This window comes from Telopea speciosissima, chromosome 2 (assembly GCF_018873765.1).
Source record: "Telopea speciosissima isolate NSW1024214 ecotype Mountain lineage chromosome 2, Tspe_v1, whole genome shotgun sequence".
NCBI lineage: Eukaryota > Viridiplantae > Streptophyta > Magnoliopsida > Proteales > Proteaceae > Telopea > Telopea speciosissima.
The window spans coordinates 56,645,314-56,661,438 of NC_057917.1; the positions used below are offsets into that span (position 1 = coordinate 56,645,314).

General features: G+C 39.8%; 1 protein-coding gene and 1 long non-coding RNA gene across 3 annotated transcripts in view; both read left to right on the forward strand.

Annotated features, from left to right (window-relative positions):
• The window catches only part of LOC122650360 (protein ESMERALDA 1-like), a 64,508-nt gene that overhangs the window by 2,932 nt on the left and 45,451 nt on the right, over window positions 1-16,125 (forward strand). The window lies entirely within an intron of this gene.
• LOC122650363 lies at window positions 1,221-14,838 on the forward strand. Its single transcript, XR_006331416.1, has 3 exons — window positions 1,221-1,233; window positions 13,295-13,304; window positions 14,604-14,838. It is a non-coding gene; the product is annotated as an uncharacterized LOC122650363 (long non-coding RNA).

Sequence of the window (16,125 nt, forward strand, 5' to 3'; positions counted from 1 at the left end):
TTGTTCTGATGGATATTGTAGAAATTAGTGAATGGCTTGATTGATCAATGAGATCAGCCAAGCTCTCTATTTATAATAATAATAATAAAAGAGATTACAAAGGGAAACACTGTTCACATGAACAGTGTCACAGCCCAAATATAACTCTAATTTTAACTAGTTAAATAGAGCTAGAATAGAACTAGGAAAGGGAAAATAACTAAAATAGAAATAACACCCCATGGGTCGATCTTATATCATGGATCGACCCATGTCACACGTAATACCCAAATACCCATATTCCAACACTCCCCCTCTAGTTGGTGCGTAGATATCAATCATGCCCAACTTGCACACTAGAGGTTGAAAAACTTTTCCACTTAAGCCTTTGGTGAACACATCAGCCAACTGTTCCCCAGATTGCACATAAGGAACACAAACCGTCCCATTATCCAGATTTTCCTTGATAAAATGACGATCAATTTCAATATGTTTCATCCTATCATGCTGCATTGGATTATGGGCAATGCTTATTGCTGATTTACTGTCGCAGTAGAGTCGCATAGGCAGAGTAATAGGAATACTCAAATCTTGTAACAAAGTCTTGAGCCACAATAGTTCACAAATACCAAGAGCCATAGCTTTAAATTCAGCCTCTGCACTAGAACGGGCTACCACTATTTGCTTCTTGCTGCGCCATGTAACACAATTTCCACCCACAAATGTACAGTAACCTGTGGTGGATTTTTGATAATGGGAACCAGCCCAATCTAAGTCGGTGTAGGCCTCAATCTGTAGATGATCATGACTAGAGAATAATACTCCTTTACCAGGAGCCGACTTCAAGTATCTCAAAATCCTGAATACTGCTTCCAGATGATTAGACCGGGGATCATGCATAAATTGACTGATAAGACTCACAGCATTGGCAATATCAGGCCTAGTGTGAGATAAATAAATTAGTCGCCCAACTAGCCTCTGATATCTCCCTTTGTCCACTGGTTCACCATCAGTGTCTCGGAAACTGCTTCCAGATGATTAGACCGGGGATCATGCATAAATTGACTGATAAGACTCACAGCATAGGCAATATCAGGCCTAGTGTGAGATAAATAAATTAGTCGCCCAACTAGCCTTCGATATCTCCCTTTGTCCACTGGTTCACCATCAGTGTCTCGGAAACGAGCATTTGCCTCAATGGGAGTATCCACAGGAGAACAGCCTAACATGCCAGTTTCAGAAAGAAGATCTAGAGTATACTTGCGTTGAGATAAGAACAGCCCTTGAGAAGAATGGGCGACTTCAATCCCTAGAAAATAGCGAAGTATGCCTAAATCCTTAATCTCAAATTCCTTGGCCAAATAATTCTTCAACTTGGAAATTTCAGTAGGGTTATTTCCAGTTACAATTATATCATCGACATGTACTAGGAGGAGAGTAATAATGCTGCCCGATGTCTTGATAAATAAAGTGTAATCTGCATTGCTTTGTTTATAACCAAATGTCAACATCGCTGTCTGAAAACGACCAACCCATGCACGTGGTGATTGTTTTAGACCATACAACGCACGCTTAAGTTTACAAACCTTGCCATGAGTTGCACCAGATGAGAGAACCCAGGAGGGACATCCATATATACCTCTTCCTCTAATTCACCATGGAGGAAGGCATTTTTAATATCAAGCTGCTGTAGACTCCATCCTAAGTTCACAGCACAAGAGAGAATTACCCTGATAGTGTTCATTTTGGCAACAGGTGCAAAAGTCTCCAAATAATCTATCCCATATGTCTGAGTAAATTCGCGAGCAACCAGCCTTGCTTTAAAACGATCAACAGTTCCATCAGCTTTTTTGTTTAATTACAAAGACCTACTTGCAGCCAATAGTCTTCTTTTGTGGTGGAAGTGTGACAAGATCCCATGTACCACTCTTCTTTAGAGCTAGCATTTCTTCGATCATGGCCTCCTTCCACCTAGTATCTGCAAATGCCTCCTGCCAAGTCTGTGGTATGGAAACAGAGGATAAAGAGGAAACAAAAGCATGAAGTAATGGGGATAAAGATTCATACGAAACAACCTGTGATATTGGATGTTGCGTACAAGACCTTTTTCCCTTTCTAAGAGCAATGGGTAGATCAAATGATGGATCCGAAGTAATAGGAGAAGTAGCAGCATCTAAAGGATTAGAAATATTACCAGAGGAGGTGTCATTTGATCCTGGGTCAGAGGACAACTCTTGGTCTGGTAATGCTGCAGTGGTGGGCTGTTGTTGCCCTTTTTTCTTTCGATAATACTGCTGTGTGAAATCTTTCACTGGCTGTACCTGCTGCTCCCCTTGAACATCATTATCTAAAGGTACATGATAGTCATCAATAGGTTCATGTAGAGGAGGAATGGGAATCGGCACTTCTTCTAGAGTAGGAATGGACTCCCCCCGAAGAGGTGCCGAAGATGGAAAGAAAGCCACGGCCTCATGAAAAACGACATCCATGGAAACAAAAACACGACGAGATGTAGGATGATAACATTTATACCCTTTTTGGGTGGGAGAATAACCAATGAAAATACAGCGGAGACCGCGGGGATCAAGTTTGCCATGGGCATAGTGGTTTCGAACAAAACAAACACCCAAAAATTTTAGGAGGAATAATATAAGAAGAAGACCCCTTCAAAAGATCAAGAGGAGATTTATAGTCAAGTACCCGAGAGGGCATCCGATTGATAAGATAAGCAGCTGTTAAAATAGCCTTCCCCCAAAAATGAGAAGGAACATGCATTTCAAACATAATAGAGCGAGCTACATCAAAAAGATGTCTATTTATGCGTTCAGCCACTCCATTTTGGGGTGGAGTGTCAACCCAACTGGTTTGATGAATAATACCCTGAGTAGCAAGAAATAATTGAAAGGCTCCATCTCAATATTCACGACCATTGTCACTCCTGAGAGTTTGAATGGTAGCTTGAAACTGAGTTTGAACCATGCTATAAAAGACTTTAAAACAGGAAAAAACTTCACTCTTGTGTCGCATTAAGTAAACCCAAGTGGTGCGTTGTGGCAATCAATAAAGGTGACAAACCACTTAAAGTCAGAAACAGAAGAGGTACGTGAGGGACCCCAGACATCAGAATGAATCATAGAAAAAGGCTTAGAACATCTTTTATTTGAACTAGAATAAACTGAACGAGTTTGTTTTGCAAAAACACAAGCCTCACATAATAAAGAGTGAGGGTTTCAATACTGAAATAAAACAGGAAAAATTTTAGCTAAGTTTCCTAAAGGTGGATGGCCCAGTCGACGATGCCATCGGTGCAATTCAGATAAATGATGTTCAGCAGAAGTAGCAGTAACAGCCTGGCCAGATATAGCATGAGAGATAAGATCATCGTCAAGCAAGTAGAGACCATCATGCATTTTACCAATTCCAATCGTTCTCCCTGTCCCCAAGTCCTGAAAGACACAATGTGAAGGATAAAAAATAGCTTTGCAATTGAGATCAGATGTCAAACTACTGATAGAAAGCAAATTAGAAGTTAACTTAGGAACATGTAAAACAGAGGACAAAGATAAAGAAAGAGAATAATGGATGGCTCCCTTCCCTGAGACAGAGGAAAGAGAACCATCGGCTATTTTAATTTTATCTTTGCCTGAACAAGGAGAATAACAAAAAAATAAATTGGACTGACCAGTCATGTGGTCAGCGGCTCCGGAATCGATTATCCAAGGATGAGATAATGCCGAAGCACAATGACCAGCAAAAGAAATACCTGGTTTGGAGAAAACAAGGCTCGATTCAGAAGAGGGAACCACAGTCGAGGTAGAGGCAGGTGCAGATGAAGAGGCGAAGGTAGTCATCATACGACGAAAGGCAGCAAGTTCCTCTGCAGAAAGTGTGGTAGTAGGGGCTGTTTCAGTAGCTTTAGAAAGATGGGCCTGTGTGCCACCACGACCACGGCCACGGCTTCGAGCACGACCACCACTACGACCATCAGAAGAGTCAGATGGCCGACCATGTAACTTCTAGCAAAAATCCACAGTATGTCGTTCCTTTCCACAATGAGTACATTTAAGAGGTTCCTTCTCAGACGAGGAACGTGTACTAGTACTAGAAGAGCCACCTTTAGAAGAAATTAAAGCAGATCTCTCTGGCTGTGTAGTTGGTAACATGGTGGAACGACGAGTATCTTCCAATTGTATCATAGAGTGGGCTTGCTCCAAAGTGGGAAAAGGTGAACGACTCAGAACTTGAGACCGAAACTGATCATATTCCACATTAAGGCCAGTCAAGAAAGTGTATACTCTGAATTTATCCTCCCTAAGCTAAAATTTGGTAATATCAGAAGGACAATCAAGCTGAAAGTTATCATAATAGTCAAGCTCTTGCCACAGGCTACGGAGTTCACAGTAGTATTCAGATAAAGTAAGTTCACCCTGTTTGGTTGCATGGAGTTTTCGTTGAATATCATAAACTTGTGCATCATTCCCTACCTGGGAATAGGTACCGCTAGCAGCTTTCCAAATTTTTGCGGCTAAATCAAGTAGTGTATAGCCACGGGCAATGGATGGAGTCATTGCACTAAGAAGAAAAGCCATAACAAGAGAGTTGCTGGAACTCCACTTGTCTTGTAATGTACCAGCTTCACTTGGTTTGACAGTGGTACCATATATATATCCCTTATAGCCCCTTGAATCAATGGAAAGAAACATTTGTGTAGACTAAAGTAAATAATTAGTGCCATCGAGCTTTATCGGGCTGACTGGAAAAGAGGGATAATCATGATGGGTCCCTTGTGTAGAAGATTGGCCAATGTTGGTGGTAGCAGTGGATGCAGCTGAATCAGTCATATTGATAGAACTTCAGTAACCGAGAAGTGCAGGAATTTGCAGAATATTCTGCAATAGGCAGCAGTTCTTCAAAATAAACTCTGCAGTTTGTATAAAGAAACAATTACAGTGTTGTCAAACAAAGAGAAGCTGCAGATTTGTATGCAGAAAAAAAATCTGCAGGGCTTTAAAAAAAATATTACACTCCTGCAAAAAAAATCTGCAGATCTTCAACAAAAAAGCTACTGCAGGTCGTAAAAAAATTGCAGGTCTTCAATAAAAAACTGCTGCAGGTCTTCAAAAAAAAAAAAGGAAAGGAGTCTGTAGATCTTCGCACAATATGGATTTGCAAATCTCGAAAAAAAAAAATTCTGTAGGTCTCGAGAAAAAAATCTGCAGGTCTCGAGAAAATTTTTTTCAGGTCTTAAAACATCTGCAGGTCTTCTAAATAAAATTCTGCAGTGCTTCAGTCTTCAAACATGGAGAAAAAAATACTGCAGGTCTTCGAGAGAAATAAATCTGCAGGTCTTCAATCTTCGAGAAAAATAAATCTGCAGGTCTTCTAAAAAAAATCTGCAATGCTTCAGTCTTCAAACATGGATCTCACTGTGCATGGAGATCATAAAATAGGATAAAGTAAAGGAGGTAAACTCTAGGGCAAGTACTAGATCATATTTAGATCACCTCAAAGTACTGTCCCCATGAAATAATGGAAACGAGAGAAGGGAAGAGAGAAGGAAAGAGAGAAGGAGGGTCTCAGTTGATTTAGGGTTTTAGGGTAATGGGTTAGTTGATCTAGGAGAGATCAATTGTGAAGGGAGACGATGGAGGAGAGCAGAATTAATTTCTCAGATATCGAGTTTAGGCTCTGATACCATGTAGAAATTAGTGAATGGCTTGATTGATCAATGAGATCAGTCAAGCTCTCTATTTATAATAATAATAATAAAAGAGATTACAGAGGGAAACACTGTTCACGACACTGTTCACGTGAACAGTGTCACAACCCAAATATAACTCTAATTCTAACTAGTTAAATAGAGCTAGAATAGAACTAGGAAAGGGAAAATAACTAAAATAGAAATAACACCCCATGGGTCGATCTTATATCATGGATCGACCCATGTCACACGTAATACCCAAATACCCATATTCCAACAGATATTATTCTCAAAATATATGCGTTTTTTATGCATTGTGTGTTTCGATAAATACTATTTATGAAAGACCGAAACAAATATATGACTCTCCAAACAGAGAGTATTCCCACTACTAAAAAAGCCATAGCAACATAAATAAATGGAAAACAGAAGATTAGATCTCACAATGGAATACTGGTCCGGAACAATAATCTTGTGATGAGGTTTGCTAGGATGAAAAGACAAGACACTAGAAACCAGAATCACACTGAACCAGAAAACTATGAATATGGCAGAAACTTAACGTGATTAGAACTTGCAAACCACAAATCGGATGGGAAACTAACATATGTTATAGGTCCTAATGGGGTGAGTAAGTGGTTAAAATATGAAAGCAAGATGAATGGTTAGATTAGGAGGTACGAACATGGACAGAAAATAGAAACTAAGAAAAACCAGAAATAGCAAGAAAAGAAAACTTGAATATCTTTCAATCCACCAGTCTGATGGACATCAACCTTGGGTCAAGTGGAGTAGATGGAGAAAGGAATAACATAATCAAATTTCAGCACAATCTAATGGACAGATTCTCAGAAAACAGAGATTGAATTTCAGATGTATGTGCTGTGAAATACTCCTTTCGCACACCTGAAACAGTATGTAAAAATAATAGAAAATAGGAGAGATTATGAGGGCAACAGCCAAGGATTATTAAGACAGAAAATAAGATTAGAGTTGAACCAATAACAGTCCATGATAGGGACAGAAAGTTGCAGGAAAACTTGCAGAATAGTAATGGAAGAAAGTGAAAAGAAAAGAAGATGTGAAAATAGAAGGGGATATGATCAATAGGCTTCACCACCTAATGCCTGCGGGAAAGGCTTCACTGCTAGTCCCAAACCAAGGATTCACCACCTTGGGTTGCACGTGCTTCACCACAAGGGCTGTGACTGATTCACCATAGTGCACACACTCACATAGAGCATAATTTTCTCAAACATCAAATCTGTGTGATGAACTGATTACAAAAATAGAAACTTCCATTGCTACTTGGCTGCCAAGCAAATGCTAAAAAGGAATCCTTCTAGAAAAGATCTTTAGCTATTATAAGAAAAATAGAAAGCAAATAAATTAGAAACTAGGATGGAATCCTTCTAAAGGATCCATTGCTATTACATGAAAAATAGAAAGTTACAAAATTGAAAACGTCTACTTAATATTTATTTTAACCACGAACTAATTTATTATATGGAATTAGAAACTAAGAAAATTGAAACCTACTACTTAATCCTGTATAGGCCTTAAATCCCTAATATTTGGGCTTATAGATTGGGCCCGTTTCAATGGAAAACTCAAAATTACTTAGCCCATGACCCATATAACCCATTGGGGACTAACTTATTGTTCAACTTGACCTAAAAAACTGTACCAAACCCAAATCCAAAAATTCTTCTTCTTGCACGGGAGGTGACTTGCATCATCTTGGATGAACAACTTCCTGCTTAGCCTGCTCATCACGACCTCATTAGTGGTCCTTGGATTCCAATGAGTCAAACGATTGCCTAGATGATGTAGTAGGCTAGGCTGAAAAGGGATCAACACTAACCAACCTACAGACTTTTAGAATCGCAGTGATCAACTCTAGCATATGATCCAGCTGTTTGATGAGACTCAAATAGGGATCGAAGGAGGTTGACGTGAGGTGGAATAACATGTAGAAAATTCAGAGCAATCAAGTGGTCTGATCATTAGAACTCAGAGGAGGAATTTCAGATCAGAAAACTGGCATAACAGACTATCGCAAACACTAACATGCTGGGAGAAAATTATCAAAATCGATGACGCTAATGAATAACAATATGAGACAATGAGATTATCAATAAAACAATACTGTTATTACCTAGATTTGAGGCATGAATGAAAAGATGGCTGCTGGACCAGAATAACAATTGAAAACAAAAGAAAAAGAAAAGATAAGGAGGGATAGGGAAGGGCCTCTCACCATACACTGTCTCCCACAGCAACTGACAAGGCAAGGCCCATTGTTTCAACATCCAAAACCAATGGGGATGTCTCCTTTTTCTTGTATTTATAATAATGTAAGAAATCAGTAAATTGGTAACCTGTACCATGTGTGGGTTACTTGAAGACTAAGGAACTAAAATTCAACAACAACAACAACAACAACTCAGCCTTATCCCAACTAAATGGGGTAGGCTACATGGATCCTTGCCCTCCAATCAACTCTATTCAAGGTCATACTTGATACAAGGCCTAGGTTATGCATGTCTTTCTTCACCACTTCTCCTAAGGTCATTTTATGTCTGCTCCTGGCTCTTTTAGTTCCTTCAATCTGAATCAAATCACTTCTTTTTACTGGAGCATCCAAAGGCCTCTATTGAACAAGGTCATGCCACCTCAAACGACTTTCTCGTAGCTTATCATGTATCGAAGCTACTCCCAAATCTTCTCTAATATGCTCATTCCTTTATCCTTCCTAGTTTTGCCACTTCATCCATCTTATTTTAATTCTCTGTGAAACATCATCCTCTATATCACCTTCTTTATTTATAATTGAGCCCAAGGTTTAAAGTATCGGTATCGCGTATCATATCGGTGGGGTGATTTTAAGAGACGTATCATATTTTATCGGAGATATGTATTGCATGCTACAAATACACATAGAAATGGACACGATACACATAAAAATATACTTTTGGAGCAAAAAACAATATAAATAAGCAATATTGCAGTTTGTTTCCTTGATTCAACCAAAGTGCAGTTTGTTTTCTTGATTTGATTCATTTTTCAGCATGGAATCAAAGGCCCAAGCATGAAATTTGAAAGATGTCAATTGAAGTTTTGGGTTAAAAGTTGTCCATCCAGGTGTTGTTGGTGCTTTCTGGTTTCTGAAATCACGATTCGGAAGTCACATGTGCCTTTTAATGTGCGTATCCCAATGTATCGCATTGTATCGGCCGATACGATGCGATACATATCGATACTTTAATTTTTTTAACCCCTAAATCAATCATATTGAGAGTATTGGTATGAATGATCGTATTGTATTGTATCACGTTGTATCCCTGCTTTTGTCTCATCCTCCAAACAATATCATCAACAAAAAGCATACACCAAGGATCCTCATCTTGAATGTCTCTGGTTAAATCATCCATGATAAGTGCAAACAAATTAAGGCTTAAAGCTGATCCTTGATGTAACCCAATTGTGAGTGGGAATTCACTACCTTCATCCCCCACAGTTTTTACACTACTCACCACACCATCATACATATCTTTAATTATGCCTACATATTTACTTGAAACACTTCTCTTCTCTAGTACTTACCAAATTAACTCTTTACTGACTTTGTTACAAGGTTTTTCAAGCTCACTGAAAACCATATGAAGATCCTTCATGCAATCTCTAAATCTTTCTATGCATTTCTTAAGTAAGTAAATGGCTTCTGTCGTGGATCTTCCTAGCGTAAAACCAAATTGGTTATCCGTAATAGTAGTTTCTTGTCTCAAGTGGGTTTAAATAACCCTCTCCCATAATGTCATTGTATGACTCATTAGTTTTATGCCTCTATAATTATTGCAACTCTTTATATCACATTTATTTTTGTAAATCACAACCACAATGCAGTGCTTTTTCTCCATTCATCTGGCATTTACCGTGTGCTCATAATCTCATTAAATAGCTTGGTTAGCCAAGATAAATCGCAGATTCCTAAGCTCTTCCACACTTCTATTGGGACCTCATCTGGGCGGGCCTTGTGCCTTGCCTACTTTCATCCTCCTTAAAACTTTTTTTACTTAAGGCGCCTTTATTTTTTGTATATATCTACGACATGTGGTGTCCTAATGAGTAATGCAACCTTCCGAGACACTATTACTGGAAGTGTTTTCTTTCAATAGGCTGCAGAAAGACTCTTTCCACCTCTCCTTAGTCTCCTCATCCCTTATTAGTAGTTTACCATCTTCACTTTTAATACATCTAACATGGTCAGGATCTCTATTCTCTACTCTTCCTTTCCCTCATTTTAGCTATATTATAGATATTTCCCCCTTCCTTTGTGCTGAGATTGTTATAAAGATCTTCATATTTCTTCGCCCTTACATTTCACACAATCTTCTTAGCTTCATTTCTGGTAAATTTATACCTTTGTAGATCCTCGACATCCTTAGTCCTTTGCCATGTCTTAAGACTAGTTTACTTAGTCTTAATGGCTGCTTGAATCTCATCATCCCACCACTTAGTCTCCCTAGAGGAATGACATTTTCCTTTTGTTTCGCCTAGAACATCTTTAGGAAGCTTCTTAATAAAAGTAGTCATCTCATTTTACATCGTATTAGTGTCTCCTTCAAAGTCCCATTTTCCTTGTTTGACCACTTTATCAGTAAATGATTTCAAAGTATATCCTTTTAAGTTCCACCACCTAATCGTAGGGCAAATAAGCACACCTTTCTTGCGATTCTACGTAATCTATATTGTGTACTTCGGCTCTCCCTAGGTATAACCTTACATAACAATCTATCAGACCTTCTAGTTAGGAAGAAATCTATTTGGCTACTATAATGCCCACTTTTGAAGGTAACTAAATGCTCCTCTCTCTTTTCAAATTAAGTGTTTACGTAGATAATTCATAAGCCACAACAAAATCTAAAACTGAAATCCCCTCCTCATTCCTCTCTCCAAAATCATATCCTCTATGTACACATTCATAGCTTGTACGATCTTTCCCAACATGCTTTCAGATCACTCCTTATAATAATCTTTTCTCCTTGACTAAAATCTTGCACTAATCCATCCACGTGTTCCCAAAATTGTAACTTCCACTTTCATCTAATCGTACTTAAGTTGCGTAAGTGTTAATTATAATGATGACCTCTTTCTCCAACACAAGCTTGATGGATATAATCCTATCTCCGAATCCTTTAACGTCCACCAAATCATTCTTTAAATCTTTATCCACTGCTATGCCTACTCCACTTCTATTACTTTTATTCCCGTTTACCAACGTTTAAAGTTGTCCAACTCCTTAGCTTTTTTACCCTTCCATCTAGTCTCTTGAATTCAAGCTATATTAATCCTTTTTCTCCTCATAACATCTATCAATTCTAGAATCTTACCCGTTAAAGATCCAATGTTCCAAGATGCTAATCTAATCCTACGCTTTTGAACTAGTTTCTTTACCCGCACTCGTCCATGGTGCGAGAACCCTTGCCTACTTGGCACTACATCTAGGCGCCAATGCGCCATATCGCTTACAGGAGCGCCCTAGCTAGCCCCGCTCACTTTTCACTACACTTGGGTCATAGTATAGTGCATGGCTTATTCTGGTGGGGAACGCCCAAGCATAACGCTGACAATATAAGGTTGTAGAATCCATGTAAAAGGGTTTGGCTAGGGTTTTTTCCGGTGTCAGCTGCCAACCTGATGCACCAAGGCTAGGGTTTTTTTCGGTGCCGCTGCCGACCTGATGCACCAACCCTACTCCTTTATCCGGGCTTGGGACCGGCAGCAAACGCTGGTGGAATTGAAACTAAAATTCAACATTACAAAGAAATAGAAAGAGAGAATACAGAAACTATTGCTATTACATGAAATAGAAAGAAAGAAATTAGAAACTAAACTATGTCAGCATTAGGATAAGATCTTCCTCCACTTCCTGGAAAATCTTTTCAAATCAAAGAAGTAACCACCCTGAAATCTCTCCATGCAACGACCAACTTGGACCCATGAAATGTGGAAAAATCTCCACTTTAAAGCCTGTTGACCGATAGCTATCCGGGACAGAATCTTGGATGGACTAATGGGTTTAAAAATAACCCATTTATGGGCCTTTCTAGTAGTCCAATCGATGGCCAGAATAGGCCTTGGTCTGGGCTACCTATAACCAAACCCATGTAGACCATTTAGGGGTGCCTGTTTGGACTGGCCTTACACTGCATCACTAGATGACAAGTGCTGCATAAGTAGAATAAAATGCAAGAATTTTTTGGCTCTTCCAAAGTGTTGTGCATACAAGTTAAGACTTATGACATTTGTAGAGTCACCCTCCATAAGCATTCGTTCAAGCACTCTCCCAATAATAAACTCATACCCATCTTCTATGCTTTGTGTTCTTTCAACAGAATGAAGCGGAAAAATAGTAAAGCTCAAGCAGTAAATTATTAACATGGTACCAAGATAATGAGGTGGGTCACAAGTTAGGGATTTCCTAGGGCATGTGACTGACATGGGGTTGAAGAGATTGCTAGTTTTGATAGTGGGTGTCTGGATTGGCTGAACCCAGTCAGCCACTGGTTTGATATATTTTCTGTTCTGGGATTTTGTTTGTATACTTATGTAACTTTGGCCCTTCTATTTCTTTTTTGGGTCGTTTAGGTATGCTGTCCACAGCTGCTGGAATGGATCTCCAATACGAACACCCAATCTCTTGTAGGATTTGAGACTTGATCTTCAAGTGGGAGAAACACCAAAAAGTGCAGTAAATATAGGGCAGCAGCTATCTTAGGTAAAATACTTTTTTAAGACATGAATAATTGAAGTAGATTGCCTCTCTTGATGGTAGAAATACCTCCAAAAACTCCAGAAGCAGTAGGTAACCCTAACCCAAAAAATCGATTAATGCAAGGGTTTTGGAAAACCCTGAAAAATAGAGATCGATTGGGGAGGGATCTTCTAGAAAACTTGGATAGGTGCAAGATTGAGGTCGAGTGGTCCTAGTACTGGAGGTAATTAGCCCTCCAAAAATCAGCAAAAGCTGAAACCTGTAACCCTAATTTCGATTGGAGTCAGGGTATTGTCAGGGTTTTTAGCAGGTTAAGGAAGTTTTGCTGTAGAAGCAAATCCAGCCATCAGAAAGGGTCCAAACTTAGGTCGAGTAGGGCTTGTAGTAGTAGGGAATCACTCCAAAAAATCAGCTGCATCTGAAAAGGGAAACCCTAAAATTGATTGGAGTTAGGGTTTTAAAAAACCCTGACAAGTTGAGATCGATTAGGGTAGGGGCTGGAAAAGTTAATGAATGATGGAGAAAAAGAAAAAAGGGAACGAGGACAATGGAATAGGGTAGAAAGGGGCTGGAAAAGGGTGTGTAGGAGTCTCCAACAATGGAGGATCAACCATCTTTAGTGATAGAAATCAGATCTCCAAAAAATTCTGGAAAGCTCCAATATCGCAGGTATGGTTCCAGCAGATTTCAAACAGAATTTTTAATAAAAAAAGGTAGTATGGGAGGAGGGCAGCAACTAAATCATTGGATGCTTTGATTACCTCATTAGTGCTGCCTGCCCCCTTACAAGGATGAGAAGAAGAAAAAAAACTAAAGAAGGAGAACCCGAGAGAGAGAGAGAGAAAGGTGGGAGAAGGTGATTGAAGAGAAGAAAGTTTTTTTTTTTTTTCTCTTTTTCTAACCTAGATCAGACTTGCTCTGATACCATGTTGGAAGAATCGTGGGTTAGAAAGAGAGAATGAGAGAATGGAATAGTAATGTTATATTTCATTGATAGGCAAGCCCCTTTATTTATAATAGAGGGGAAAGTTACAAAGGACCGAACTAGGCGATGTGGGACTAAACCCACATAGCCAACTATAGACATAATTACCCCTAACTTGTTGACTCTATAAGAGGAGCCACTTGAACCTAATAACATAGGAATAAAACTCTCTCATTCATCCAAAAAAACATAGGAATAAAACTACCCCAAAAGGACTAGAACCCCCACAGTATTCTGGATTACATATTCCAATATCGGATTTTGAGATACTTGAAATCTGCCCCTGGGAAAGGTCTTCTCTTTTCCAACAATGGGAACCTGCGGTTTGAAGCTTTTACTGATGCTGATAGGCTGGATCCATTGATGATAGGAGATCTACTTCTGGCTATTGTTCATTTCTTGGAGGTAATCTGATCACATGGCGTAGTAAGAAACAGTCCGTTGTGTCACGATCCAGTGTAGAGGCAGAATATCGTGTTATGGCCCAAGGCATTTGTAAATTAATGTGGCTTAAAGGTATTGGGAGATTTGGGTGTTACTACTGAAACCCCCATGCGCCTCTACTGCGACAACAAGGCTGCCATCAGTATTGCCCATAATCCGGTTCAGCATGACCGGACCAAACACATTGAGATTGATCACCACTCATTAAAGAGAGGTTAGATCAAGGCCTTATCTGTGTTCCTTTTGTTAGTTCTGCTGATCAGATAGCTGATGTGTTCACCAAGGGATTAAATTGCCAAGTGTTTCATCCACTGGTCTCCAAGTTGGGCATGTATGATATATTTGCACCAACTTGAGGGGGAGTGTTGAGAACCGTGGGATTAGCATTTTATCTCTTTGTGGTAGGGTTTTATATTATTTTCCCTTTTTCCCTTTTTGCCCTCTTGGGTTGTTATCTCATTATAAATAAGGGGACCTCTGTCATTAATGACAAGTCAATTCATTCTCTCACCTCTGATTCCGAACTCATAACTTAGTCAGAACAGAGATAAACAATAATTAAGATACCAACAGCAATAAACAAAAGATTTAAGCAATGAACCAGACCTCCAAAACTGTGTTTTAATACACCTCAAGTCACCACGCAAGACTGATTTAACTGCTGAGATTCAAGAAGAAAATAAAAGAGGAAATAGAAGAAGAAGAGGGAAAAGAAGGGATATGACCAGAGCTTCCCACCACTGGCCTGTGGCAGGCTTCACCACCCACCAGCCAAGGAATCACCACCTTTGTTGCCACTGCTTCACCACAGGAGCTGCTGCCTTTGAAGAGGACCATTCTTTTGCCAAAACCATGGGCTCCTGTGGCTGGATCTCTTTGTTTATATTAATCAATGGACAATACAAGGAAGAGAAACTCCCTCTTGTGTGGGGAGTAGCTTGGCTGCCCAGCAAATAAAAAGAAACTAACACATTGGAAATAGCAAGTACATGAAAATAGAAACTCCTGCTTAGCCTGACTTGTTAACTAAGTAGCTAACACATGTAAATAGAAATTAAATAAATAGAAACCCTAAAAGATCTTGGCGGCTTCTCTTCTTTCCCACGCCACCTGTCCACATGGAGCCCACACTAGATGTTCTACAAGTTCTTCTCCGTGCAGAGGCCTATGGGATCTGCAAATCTGTCATATCTCCCTTAACTGCTGCTGGTCAATGGTTTCTTAATGGGCTTAAGTGGTGACTTAATAGATGGGACTGATTGTAGCACATATGGGCTTAAGTGATGTAGCACATATGTGCCTGAAAAGGCTGACTTAAAGAACTTCAGAGGGCCTATCATGGGGTCTTTAAAACCATTAATTGTGGGCTTGACTTTAGCCAAACCATGGGCTAGTGGGCTGGCTCTTTTTCTATTGAAGCTGGTCTTTTACTCCATCATGGATAGTCTGAATTACTGCTACTACTTTGAGGTTTTTCTCAAGCATAGTAAGCTTTGAAGATTTTTATCACCATGTATGACTACTTGAAACAATAATGTGACGCTAGGTTTTATCTCATCTTAGCTTTCTTCTACTTCACTAATGGTCGTATTTGGTTCCTTTGGGACCCCTCCAAAATCCACATCAACCTTTCCCATTCCTCCTCCCAATTTCTCCATCTCCGCTTCTCCATTCCCAATCCCCCCACCACTCTTTATTTCGGTGGTCTATGCTTGCAACCAGGCTGTTGACCGCTTGCAACTGTGGTCTGATCTCTCTCTCCTTAAGGCCGGTATGGACTCCACTCCTTGGGAAATTGGGGGTGATTTCAATGTGGTCCATTCCCAATCTGAGAAATTGGGTGGGAGACCTATTGACCCTTCTTCGGTTAATGCTTTTAATGATTGCATTGCGGACCTCGGTATCGACGATCTTAGATGGTCTGGCTCCCCTCTTACTTGGCACAACCGTCGTGTGGGGCCTGACCGTATCACTTGTAAGCTCGATTGATTCCTCTCTAATGAGGTCTGGCTCACCTCTTTCCCTCATTCCTCTGCCAACTTTCTTCTTCAAGGTTTATCGGACCACAGTCCTTGTCACATTCTTATCTAACCCTACTCCTCCTTTGGCCCCAAGCCTTTTAAATTCTTCGATATGTGGACCTCCCATCCCCTCTTTCCTTCCACCGTCCTGAAAGCTTGGCGCATCCTTGTCTTCTCCCCCTCCCTCCCCCTCATTGCCCTTGCTAGGAAACTTCGT